At 35.9% G+C, this 12,519-nt stretch overlaps 1 non-coding gene across 1 annotated transcript; it reads left to right on the plus strand.

Moving 5' to 3' along the window:
- The first annotated feature begins 12,171 nt into the window (after positions 1–12,171).
- TRNAS-GCU (transfer RNA serine (anticodon GCU)) lies at positions 12,172–12,244 on the plus strand. The gene has a single exon. It is a non-coding gene; the product is annotated as a tRNA-Ser (tRNA).
- Positions 12,245–12,519: the final 275 nt, after the last annotated feature.

Consider the following 12,519-nt stretch of genomic DNA (forward strand, 5'->3'; position numbering starts at 1 on the left):
CCCTCACATAAGTCCGCCATTGGTCCCTATCCTGTGAAAGATTAATCCAGTCTCTATCCACCTCCCTCAAATCCATTTTAATATTATCTTCCCACCTACGTCGCGGCTTCCCCAAAGGTCTTTTTCCCTCCGGCCTCCCAACTAACACTCTATATGCATTTCTGGATTCGCCCATACGTGCTACATGCCCTACCCATCTCAAACGTCTGGATTTTATGTTCCTAATTATGTCAGGTGAAGAATACAATGCGTACAGCTCTGCGTTGTGTAACTTTCTCCATTCTCCTGTAACTTCATCCCTCTTAGCCCCAAATATTTTCCTGAGAACCTTATTCTCAAACACCCTTAATCTCTGTTCCTCTCTCAAAGTCAGAGTCCAAGTTTCACAACCATACAGAACAACCGGTAATAGGCCTATAACTGTTTTATAAATTCTAACTTTCAGATTTTTTAACAGAAGACTAGATGACAAAAGCTTCTCAACCGAATAATAACACGCATTTCCCATATTTCTTCTGCGTTTAATTTCCTCCCGAGTGTCATTTATGTTTGTTACTGTTGCTCCAAGATATTTGAATTTTTCCCCCTCTTCGAAAGATAAATCTCCAATTTTTATAGTTCCATTTCGTACAATATTCTGGTCACGAGACATAATCATATACTTAGTCTTTTCGGGATTTACTTCCAACCCTATCGCTTTACTTGCTTCAACTAGAATTTCCGCGTTTTCCCTAATCATTTGTGGATTTTCCCCTAGGATATTCACGTCATCCACATAGACAAGAAGCTGATGTAACCCATTCAACTCCAAACCCTCTCTGTTATCCTCAACTTTCCTAATGGCATATTCTAGAGCGAAGTTAAAAAGTAAAGGTGATAGTGCATCTCCCTGCTTTAGCCCGCAGTGAATTGGAAAAGCATCAGATAGAAACTGGCCTATACGGACTCTGCTGTAAGTTTCACTAAGACACATTTTAATTAATCGAACTAGTTTCTTGGGAATACCAAAATTCAATAAGAATATTATATAAAACTTCTCTCTTAACCGAGTCATACGCCTTTTTGAAATCTATGAATAGCTGATGTACTGTACCCTTATACTCCCATTTTTTCTCCAATATCTGTCGAATACAAAAAATCTTATCAATAGTCGATCTATTACGCCTAAAACCACACTGATGATCCCCAATAATTTCATCTACAAGGCTGGTATATAGCGACAAAAACAGTAAAAAAATATTGCGGTTAGAAACTTTATTTTGTAAGTCTTAAATTATGAATAGCGGTTCTCAATTTTTAATAAAGTCATCAGCCTCATTGTTCTAAGGCTGGTAATACATAAATCCTCATGTTACAATTAAATTAATTAATTCATCAATGAATTTACAATAAATGCATTATTCATAATCGGTATTGCAATATATAACGTTTTTCTCTAATTTTATATTGTGAAACTTTGGCTTTTCGCAGACAGAACCATTTTATAAGCGGAAAAAATTCTTCCCAATGATACCGAAGCAATGGATGCATATTTAAATCTAGCAATATTTGCCATGCTGATTTCTTTAGAGAGAACTACACCCTCTCTATTCAATTGCCTGCTGAAGTGCTCAAGAAAACTAGACACCTTTCAGGAATTTCTTCATTCCTACAACCAAACTATTACAGGATGTTTGAACCATACACACCTCATGACATTCAAAACTTTCTCTTTGACTGCTACAGGGTCATTCCACAGTAAGTGTCGTTAGTCACAGGACATTCAGAATGTTATGTATCTAAAACTAATAAAAATATTCATGTCCTGTTTTTTTAGTTTTATCCAGCTCAAAATCTGCTAATAATTTCATATTAGCTCAATGCAATATTATTATTTACTGAGTAAACAATAATAAAATACAGTGTTAGTAACAGGACCACTTACTGTGGAATGACCCTACACGAAAATTTAAAAATATATACGTAACAAATATAAATAGGTAATTTTAGGCTATAGAACCTTAAAAATAGGTCTCAACGGGCAAAATAGGCATTTTAGGCACATAAAACCGCCTTCAAATTTTATATATTTTAATATAAACTGTGAAGATATTTAACTAGTTCTAGTTTATCCCTACAGAAAAAATAGGCATTTAACCTAAAATCGGAGGTCTTGTAATCACTTGTATAGAAGGCTTCGTCTTTGATACAGCCAGTTGGATCGCGTGGAAAATAACATTAATTTGTTTCTATGATACCACGAGTGACGTCAGAGCAAACTTTTCAGGAAAACCTGAAAAAAAGGAAACAAAAAACAACCAGGTAATCAGTCCAAGGCCTCGTAGAGCCTTGCATCAAGAGTTAAATTGGTTGTAGTCTGACAATGAGTTACGTCAACAGCCTACATTACTTGTTACAGTACTGAATTATTTAACACGTTCAGCAAGGCATTCGAGATTAGATAAAGTGAGATACAATGTACTGAGATAAAAAAAATGCAAGTCAAGAGAAAACATTCCAGAACAGAAAAACTTCAGTTGAGATGGTAAGGAACGTATGATACGGAAATGAATACAGAAATTTGCGAGTGTTACTGGATATAATCGGAAAAGGAAAACAAAGGAAGTCGCAATTAGAGAGCTGTAGAATAGGGCTTACAACCGGTTTTCATCCGACCGGACAGAGAGCATTCGTCAAGGTAGAGCATCTGACCGAATGTTCGAATTTCAACCGGTTGCCCCTGATGTTTTGTAGGCTAGTCAGAACACCAACTTTTTTGAGTACGCAAACGGAGTAACAATTGAAAGAATTTACCATGTATTAAAAAAAGTATTTGCTTAATATAGGCCTACAATTGATTGCATACTTTATTACACAAATGAACACCGCTAACAACTAAAGAAATGAATGTAATGCATCCTTCCAAACACTAAACTGGCTACGGCTTAACGAAGTAGAAATTTTCATTCTCTTGTTCTCCTTTTCCAAGTCCTTCACCTATCTACCTTGCCTCCCGTTTCAGTTACCTGTCATCATATCATAATCTCTTCACACGCACGCAAAATAGCCGCATACTAGCCATACCAACACATAAGACATCATCGTATTCATCATCATACACAATCTCGCTCTCGCGCTTGTGGAATACCCTACCCAGTGACATCAGAGACTGTCGGAATTTAATAGCGTTTAAAAGCAAGCTTATTAAGCATTTTCTTACTGCGTAGAGTAGGTTTAATTTTTACTTAATTAATAAAAAAATGTTTCTCTCTTCTTAACTTTTACAATAAACCGTCTAGCTTTTATTAATCAGTTAATCTTTTAGTGCCTTGATTTTTATTGTATTTGTAAATTGTAATTATAATTGTAATTGTATTCTTAATATTGTAGTTGTAATCCCCTGGTAGAGGGGAAGAGAAGGCCTGATGGCCTTATCTCTACCAGGTTAAGCAAAATAAATAAATAAATAAATAAATACATAAATAAATAAATATAAAATATGGTGTGAAAAGAAATGTAAGAATGGAATAAATTACAATTACTTCCTAAACAGAAGAGAAAATAAGTACATACATTCTATTGTAACGTTTACACTTTAAACTCAAAATGCATACCTCTAAAACAGTAGTAGTTAATGCCTTTTAATTACTCTAAGCAAATGCATTACTTCGTTAATAAATAATTTTTAAGAAGATATGTTTTGCTCTTGACGATACCAACTGTAATCCCTGAATGAATGAATGAATGAATGAATGAATGAATGAATGAATGAATGAATGAATGAATGAATGAATGAATGAATGAATGAAGTAATTAATTAATTAACCAATCACTGAATCAATCAATGAATCCCTGGATGAATGAATCAATGAGTCGATGGATGGATCGATGGATGATTGATTGATTCTTTGTAGTGAGAGAGGAAGAATTATCAATTAAGTAGCAGGCCTACACGATGATAATCGCGTCCTTGCAAGGTATCTTTGAACTCCTGCATGGCTCAATGTGGTCTGCCTTTGCCGTCCATCCACAAAGAGTGAGAAACAACTAGAATATTCGTTAAACCGAACCTGAGACACTCCGCGACACGGAAGAGCTTTGCATATTGACTACAGCGCCAGGCGTTCAATAGCAATATAATGTGACTTCTATTTCTCGTAACCGGTTGTGCATGACTAGTTGCAATTTTACAAGAAGATCACAGATTTTGATAAATTCTCTTTCAGATGGAAACAAAATATAGCAAAGTTATATCACAGAACGTTCTACGGCTGCCCACATACTGACAGTGAAATTTTCGGTCTAGAGTTCGAGATCAGTCTAGTTTGTATTTATTTTCTTTCTTTCTTTCTTTCTTTCTTTCTTTCTTTCTTTCTTTCTTTCTTTCTTTCTTTCTTTCTTTCTTTCTTTCTTTCTTTCCTTCTTTCTTTCCTTCTTTCTTGATTATCACATTATTCTACGTTGAAATTATCACGATGATATTACAAGTTATTATTAAGGGGTTAGGTACAGTTACAGCAGTAAAAATTCGGAAATATCCAAAAAATAATTTCTCCATTACTGTATCTTGTACAATAATGAAAAGAAGTATGTATAAAACACTGTCTTTCTGCTATATGAAAAAATATTTTTACGATTTAAAAAAATATATATTTATACAGAGTGTTTCAAAAATACGGGGCATAATTTCAGGTATGTATTTCCCACAAGTAGACAATCAAAATATTTCATTACAACATGTGTCCGGAAATGCTTTATTTCCGAGTTATGGCCTTCACAACATTGAAATTCACCGGAACGTTTTTCTTTCCGCAGGTCGTTGCCGTCAAAGGAGACATTAAGAGGGCACTCTGACAGTTCATTCCGAGGCGAAGGTTACATTCAGTGTTGTGTAGGCGTTAGACTGTGCGACATGTATTCAAATCAAGAGCTGGCAGAGGTACACTTCACGTACGGTAAGGCGGACGGCAATGCTGCGTTGGCTCGTCGTTTATACCAGGAGAGGTACCCACAGCGACAATGTCCAGATCGGAAGACATTTGTACGTCTCCATTACCGTCTGTGCGAGTATGGAAAATTTAACTCTCCTGGTTTGGGAAGGGGACGACCAAGATCTACAACTCCAGAAGTACAGGAGATTCTGGAGGCTGTGAACATGACTCCTTCTATCAGCACACGAAGGGTAGCGTTGCAAGTCAATGTTCCTCATACGACTGTCTGGAGACTGTTGAAAGAGTATCAATTGTATCCTTATCATTTGCAATGTGTACAGGCCCTGTCACCAGCAGATTACCCTGCACGAGTTAGGTTCTGTCAGTGGTTCTTGCAGCAGTTTGGTGTAAATCCGAACTTTCCTGCCTTAGTATTATTTACAGATGAAGCACACACAGTTCACACGAGATGGCATAACAAATTTCCACAATCAGCATGTATGGGCGTATGAAAACCCACGTGCAACTGTCCCATCTCATCACCAGGTGCGGTTCTCCCTCAACATGTGGGCCGGTATCATTGGTGATCGATTAGTTGGACCCCATGTACTTGTAAACAGACTTACGGGGCAGGCGTACACAAACTTCCTGGAAAACACCATACCTCATGTTTCAGAAGACACTCCACTGATCAATCGTCAACATATTCACTTCTTGCATGATGGCGCTCCTGCACACTTCAGTCGTACGGCTCGCCGGTACTTGGATCGAAGGTTTCCTGATCGATGGATAGGTAGAGGTGGCCCAATTGCTTGGCCTCCACGCTCACCTGATCTGAACCCTCTCGATTTCTACTTGTGAGGCCATTTAAAATCATTGGTTTATTCGTCTCCGGTGCCTGATTTGAAATCCCTTCGGAATCGAATTGTGGCATGTTCTGAGGACATACGCAATACTCGTGGAGTTTGCGATCGTGTTCGCAGGTCAATGAGACATCGATGTGAGGTCTGTAGCCCTATTCAAGCAGGAGGTGGACATTTTGAACATCTTCTGTAATGACAACGACCTGCGGAAAGAAAAGCGTTCCGGTGAATTTTAATGTTGGAAGGCCATAACTCGGAAATGAAGCATTTCCGGACACATGTTGTAATGAACTATTTTGATTGTCTACATGTGGGAAATACATACCTGAAATTATGCCCCGTATTTTTGAAACACACTGTATATATATTTTTTCAAAATTCAAAATGGTGGCAGTTCACTGTGCAGTGATGAAGCATTTCCCTCATAACTAAAAAACTATCCAACATTCTATGATTAAATTTTTTGTGTGTATTTATGCATGTCATATCTACAATATGATGCAAAATCACTTTTTTACCTTTGATAGATTATCTGATAAAAAATAAAATCATTTAAAAATAGTCAAATATCAGTATTTTCTTCTAACACATTATAAAAAAAAAATATTATTTATTAAGGAATGTAGTTGAAAGAGCATGATATTGTAAACGTGAGTTTCAGTAATAAAATAAAAGAGAGAGAACATGAAAAATTTAACAAGTTTATGAGTTATGAGGGAAACGCTTCATCACTGCACAGTGAACTGCCACCATTTTGAATTTTGAGAAAAAAAATTGTAAAAACATTTTTTTTCATATCCCCTAGCAGAAGGACAGTGTTTTACACATACCAATTTTCATTATTGTACAAGATACAGTAATGGAGGGAAAAAATATTGAATATTTCCAAAAATTTTACTGCTGTAAGCTGTACCTAACCCCTTAATACAGTAGGGTAACTAAGAAAGCATGGGTCCCGAAATAATAATAAACGTCCTTGCCCCAAAGTTTTTCAAAGCGCGTTGCATCGTCGACCTGATCACTGGCGACTTTCTTGACCTCAATATTAATGCTTTCTTCACATTCAGTGGCGAGTACAGAGATAATAAACCGAGTCTCATCTGCGATATTATGAACATATTATGTTTGCCTTGATATGGACGAGAAACGAACAATTAGGCCTATTATTTATCTGCTTTCATATCACATAATAAAATACAAGTTACAAGTTACAAATGGCTTTTAAGGAACCCGAAGGTTCATTGCAGCCCTCACATAAGCCCGCCAGAGGTCCCTATCCTGTGCAATATTAATCCAGTCTCTATCATCATACCCCACCACCCTCAAATCCATTTTAATATTATCCTCCCATCTACGTCTCGGCCTCCCTAAAGGTCTTTTTCCCTCCGGTCTCCCAACTAACACTTTATATGCATTTCTGGATTCGCCCATACGTGCTACATGCCCTGCCCATCTCTAAACGTCTGGATTTAATGTTCCTAATTATGACAGGTGAAGAATACAATGCGTGCAGTTCTGTGTTGTGTAACTTTCTCCATTCTCCTGTAACTTCATCCCGCTTAGCCCCAAATATTTTCCTTAGCACCTTATTCTCAAACACCCTTAACCTATGTTCCTCTCTCAGAGTGAGAGTCCAAGTTTCACAACCATACAGAAGAACCGGTAATATAACTGTTTTATAAATTCTAACTTTCAGATTTTTGGACAGCAGACTGGATGATAAGAGCTTCTCAACCGAATAATAACACGTATTTCCCATATTTATTCTGCGTTTAATTTCCTCCCGAGTATCATTTATATTTGTTACTGTTGCTCCAAGATATTTGAATTTTTCCACCTCTTCGAAGGATAAATCTCCAATTTTTATATTTCCATTTCGTACAATATTCTGGTCACGAGACATAATCATATACTTTGTCTTTTCGGGATTTACTTCCAAACCGATCGCTCTACTTGCTTCAAGTAAAATTTCCGTGTTTTCCCTAATCGTTTGTGTATTTTCTCCTAACATATTCACGTCATCCGCATAGACAAGAAGCTGATGTAACCCGTTAAATTCCAAACCCTGTAATAAAATACACCTGTAAAATAAAAACATGTAGTTCTAAAGTTTTGGTTTGAAAATATAAGTATTAACTCATTATCGCAGCAGTACAATAGCACGCATAAAATAAACTTAACACGCCATGAATTAACCGTCAGATAAACTTGATGGACTTTTGGCCTAATGTACGGAAAAAGATCTCGTCTATTGATCCATAATTAATAAGATTGACTTCGTTAAATCTCGTCTTGCAACTTCTTTTAATATAAACTCGTGTTGTAACTTTCAGCTCGTGGTGACGTCTGCTCTTTATGCAGGCCAAATGAGTAGTTTAATATCAAAGACGGACATCTGTCGTCTCCATAGCTAGAGGCAATTTTTTGTTTCATAGTGTTCTTTGTAATATTTAACACAATTTATTTTATAAATATAGTGTTAGAGTTTGCATATGGTTTCACTATAACTGGAAAGAGCATGAAAAATTAATAAAAATCCACAGCTATCTAAATTTCTATCTGAGGTCAGATGTCCGTCTTTGGTATTAAGCTACTCAAATATCTATGTTAAGTTAACAAATTTAAAATGTGATTCTCTGGCAATTTATTCTCTAAAATATCTTCCTACAATTGTGGAAAGATTGTAAAAATATTCAACGGTTGGATCCAACGAGCACAGAATGCATAGAGTAGGTATAAACACCTTGGAGTTGAAGCCGCTTTTGTGGACAGTCGCCATTATGATGCTACCAAAACATTGCGCTCCCGGTTAGCACGTGGGCAGTTGATTGTGATGTTGCATCGTTGTTTTAATTAATAAATTAACTAATTTCAATATGCCTACATGTTCTGCGTATGGCTGCACAAACAGGTTTCCAAAAAAAAATTCCTGGAATAACTTTTCACGGGTAAATATGCATGTGTGAAATGTACTTATTACCGGTAGGCTAGATACGGTAATGAATGATTTAGCCTAAGTTAGTCGGTTAGATTCGTATTGTTCACGTATTTGTTTGATTAAGAGAAAGGATTAGTGTATTGATATTATTGTAATTAATTTTTATAATCACGAAATCAGACATGCTTTGCAGACTTAGCATTTACGAGCGAAGCTAACCTAACAACCCATGTTGGAAGTTTGTGTCGAGTGCTATAGAAAACTGGTGTACCGAGGTTTCTCTTAAACCGAATGCACGTATTCGTTTGATGAAGAAAAAGAAATAGTGTATTAATATTATTGTAATTAATTTTTATAATCACGAAATCAGACTTATGCTTTACAGACTTAGTAGCTTCATTAACTCGGTCGTGAACTGACTTGACCCACTTGGTAATAAAACTTCACTTTTGTTCGCCGTTATAATCTAATTATATACTATAAACGAAGAGCTATCAAATATTATACGGTTAAGAGCATTCCATTTTTTCTCTAAACAAAATCGGGACATCTATACGAAATACTGGCAAAAGGAAGAGAATGATAATTTGCGTTAAGAAGCAAGTTGCATTATTAAATCGAAGCAAATGGATCAACCTATAAAAGTAATTATTATAGGGTAGCATTTTTATTGGACTAGTTGCAAAATAAGGTCAAACTGTTATTTTCCTTTTTTATCATTATTGTTTGTTTAACCTTCCAGATTATCTATTAAATACCATACTGCAATTTGAAGAGCTGCCAATTTAAATAACCTGTATATATGTGATTTATCGATGACAGTTTCGTAATTTTTGCTAAAAATACGTGCATAGCGATTCTGTATTACGAAACAAACAAGAAAGTGTGAGTCCTACAAGAAATTAGGGACATATGGAATTCTTATTATCATAAGATCTTCTATAACGTAATAGCTATTTTGCAATGTTTTGGTAGCAACAAGATGGCGTCAGGTCCATCAAACCGGCTTCACTCCGTCCAATGGTATTAAGATGCTAGTGTCTACTCTATTGTATTCTGTGCTCGTTGGTTGGATCATATTGTTTTCCACACGATGTTACACAGAACCCTTGAGAATAAGTTATTGTTCTTTATCAACAACTGTGTAATCGCTGTTTCAGTTAAGCGACAGTTTATAACCTCAGATCAGAGGTTGCCAAACATCACGAAATTGTGACGTAATAGAAATGCAACCCGCAAACCACTGTCGCAGAGAGAGGGGTGAAGTGGGTTCTCCTCAGGTAATGCAGAGAATAGCAATGCAGAGACGGACTGTGACCAAAAAACCATATAATATTCTTCTACTTATTAACTTTTATCCTCCTATTCATTATTTTTGTATTATTAATAAAATAAAGTATATTTTCTTATTTACCATAAAAAGAACGTGTACTTCACATCAGCAGATATTTGAAATTAGAGATAAGTACCAGGCTAGCCACGAAGTTGTAAATTACACTACATACTTAAAAAAAACGTCGAAGTATTTTACCCCGATGAAGGCATAGAAGCCGATACTTTTTAATTGTTTGTTTATTAATGAAATATTCAAATTATAGCTATTACATACGTCGGAAAAAAGCGTCGAAGTATTTTACCCCGCTTAAGACATAGAAGCCGATTCTTTTTATTGTTGGTTTATTAATAAAATATTCAATTTACAGGTAAGGGCGTGGGAGTTTTTATTTCAAGAAGAATAATGACAACGTACATTGTTCTTTTATACTTCATTTAAAATTTTACAACAAATTATGTATCTCATATTTTTGCCATCTGCAAAAAAAAAAAAAAAAATACTTTTGCTCCATGCTCCTTAAAATTAAGTTTTCATATTATCTGTTTTCTGTTTTGGAAAAGACATCGAAACATAATATTATCCTACACACTTGTAACATTACATGCGTCCGTCCACTGCTGATAAAATGTTTGTCTTATATCGAAATGAAGGCTGTAAATAGAGGGCGGAGGTATGAGTGGAGACAGGGGCATATGTCGCGACACAGCTTTTGGCGATCACTGCCTCAGATGATGGTATGTACCTCTGATTGAGGTTCTAGTTGATGTGCGCATCTATTATCAGGCAGTACATCTCGCTTGACGGTATGTGTCAGAGGAAGAACATCTGAAGTTTGATTATTCTAATATGTAGGCGATATATACAATAGAGGAGGAAAGGAACTGGTGAACCTACCCCATTATCTCCTGGCTTAGTTGCCTCGTAAATGGTGCCTTGTTGGTATCACTTATGAGGTTCAGACCTGTCTTCGGACAGTTGACTAAACAATAATGACAAGACTCCTATTATTCTTTCATAAAAATGAGATTTTGTTCACTGCTGATGCCACAAAGATGTTCTCCACGTTCAACACAACATATTTTCTTATTAATTTAACACGAAAGTTAGCAATATGCGTATACAATCACATTTTCAGAATATTCTGTCATTGTGAATGATGTAAGAATGAGGGGGGCGTAACTGTTGTCTGCAGTTTAAAATTAAATAAAGTCATATCGCTTCTGATTCTCAAAACACTGAGGATTATTATTGTAGTGCGATTGGAGTTTAAAAAATACCGTTAGGTATATAGGTGTCCTCTTATCTGGCATCCCCTCGCTTTGTAATACAAGTTAGGTAAGCTATTTATGTATTTCTAACGTAAATAAAATATCAGAAGTAAATATATTCCATTTATTCTGTTACTGGAAATACGCAAGTCCATTTATGAGCAATACCCGGCACCGGAACAATTTTTCCTTTGAAATTAATCAAGTCTGCTTCACAGGGAGCTATACATGAAAATCAGATTGTACTGTATTGTATTGTATTTATTAACATTCCATGGTATTCATACATGCTTACAGCTAGAATATGGAACAAGTCAAAAAACTTAATACTATTATAAAATCTTAATTTATAGTCACGGTCTAGATGAAATATATACAGACGAGATTTACAATATAGTCTACTAGTACAACACATAGTTTTAGTATCAATTTCATGAAGTGTTATTGAATGTCATGAATTCACCTACAGAATAGAAGGCGTGAGAAATTAGGTACTTCTTTAATTTGGCCCTAAATAATTTTATGTTTTGAGTTTCAATTTTTATATCGATAGGGAGGCTATTAAAAATTTTTACTGCCATATAACGCACTCCTTTTCGATAGCACGATAGACTTGCCGATGGAGTATGAAAGTCATTTTTTGACGTGTATTTATGCTATGAACTGTTGAATTAGTTACAAAGTTTTCACGATTACATATGCATAATATATACGTCACTGTAGGTACGTTAACAGAAAACCACAATTCAAGTCACACAGAGTTTGTGTGCACTCAAAGTTGGGTTTCTGGCGTCTTGTCAGCCCACTTGAGGTGTGTGGATATAAAGGGAAAAATTGAGACGGTGTCGGGTGCAGTTCCTGGGTAGCTTAGTTGGTAGAGCGTTGGCGCGCTCAGCCAAAGGTCCCGGGATCGACACCCGGCCCAGGAACAAATTTTCTCTTGAAATTATTCAAGTCAGCTTCACAGGGAGCTAGCTATACCTGAAAGCCAAATATGCATGAACCTAACATTGTTTAAAAATTAACGCTGGACGCTTATTTAATACAGAATTTAGTAAGTCAACTTAATAAATAAGACAAATATAGGCCTAACTCTTTGGACACAAGAATAGTAAACCTATGGAGGAATCTACTCTATAATATACAGGAATGGTTGGACCGCTGCGCCTTTGTTTCTGTATTTAGTTTGAGTATTGAAGACGGT

Source organism: Periplaneta americana, chromosome 12 (genome assembly GCF_040183065.1).
Source record: "Periplaneta americana isolate PAMFEO1 chromosome 12, P.americana_PAMFEO1_priV1, whole genome shotgun sequence".
In the NCBI taxonomy this organism is placed as follows: Eukaryota; Metazoa; Arthropoda; class Insecta; order Blattodea; family Blattidae; genus Periplaneta; species Periplaneta americana.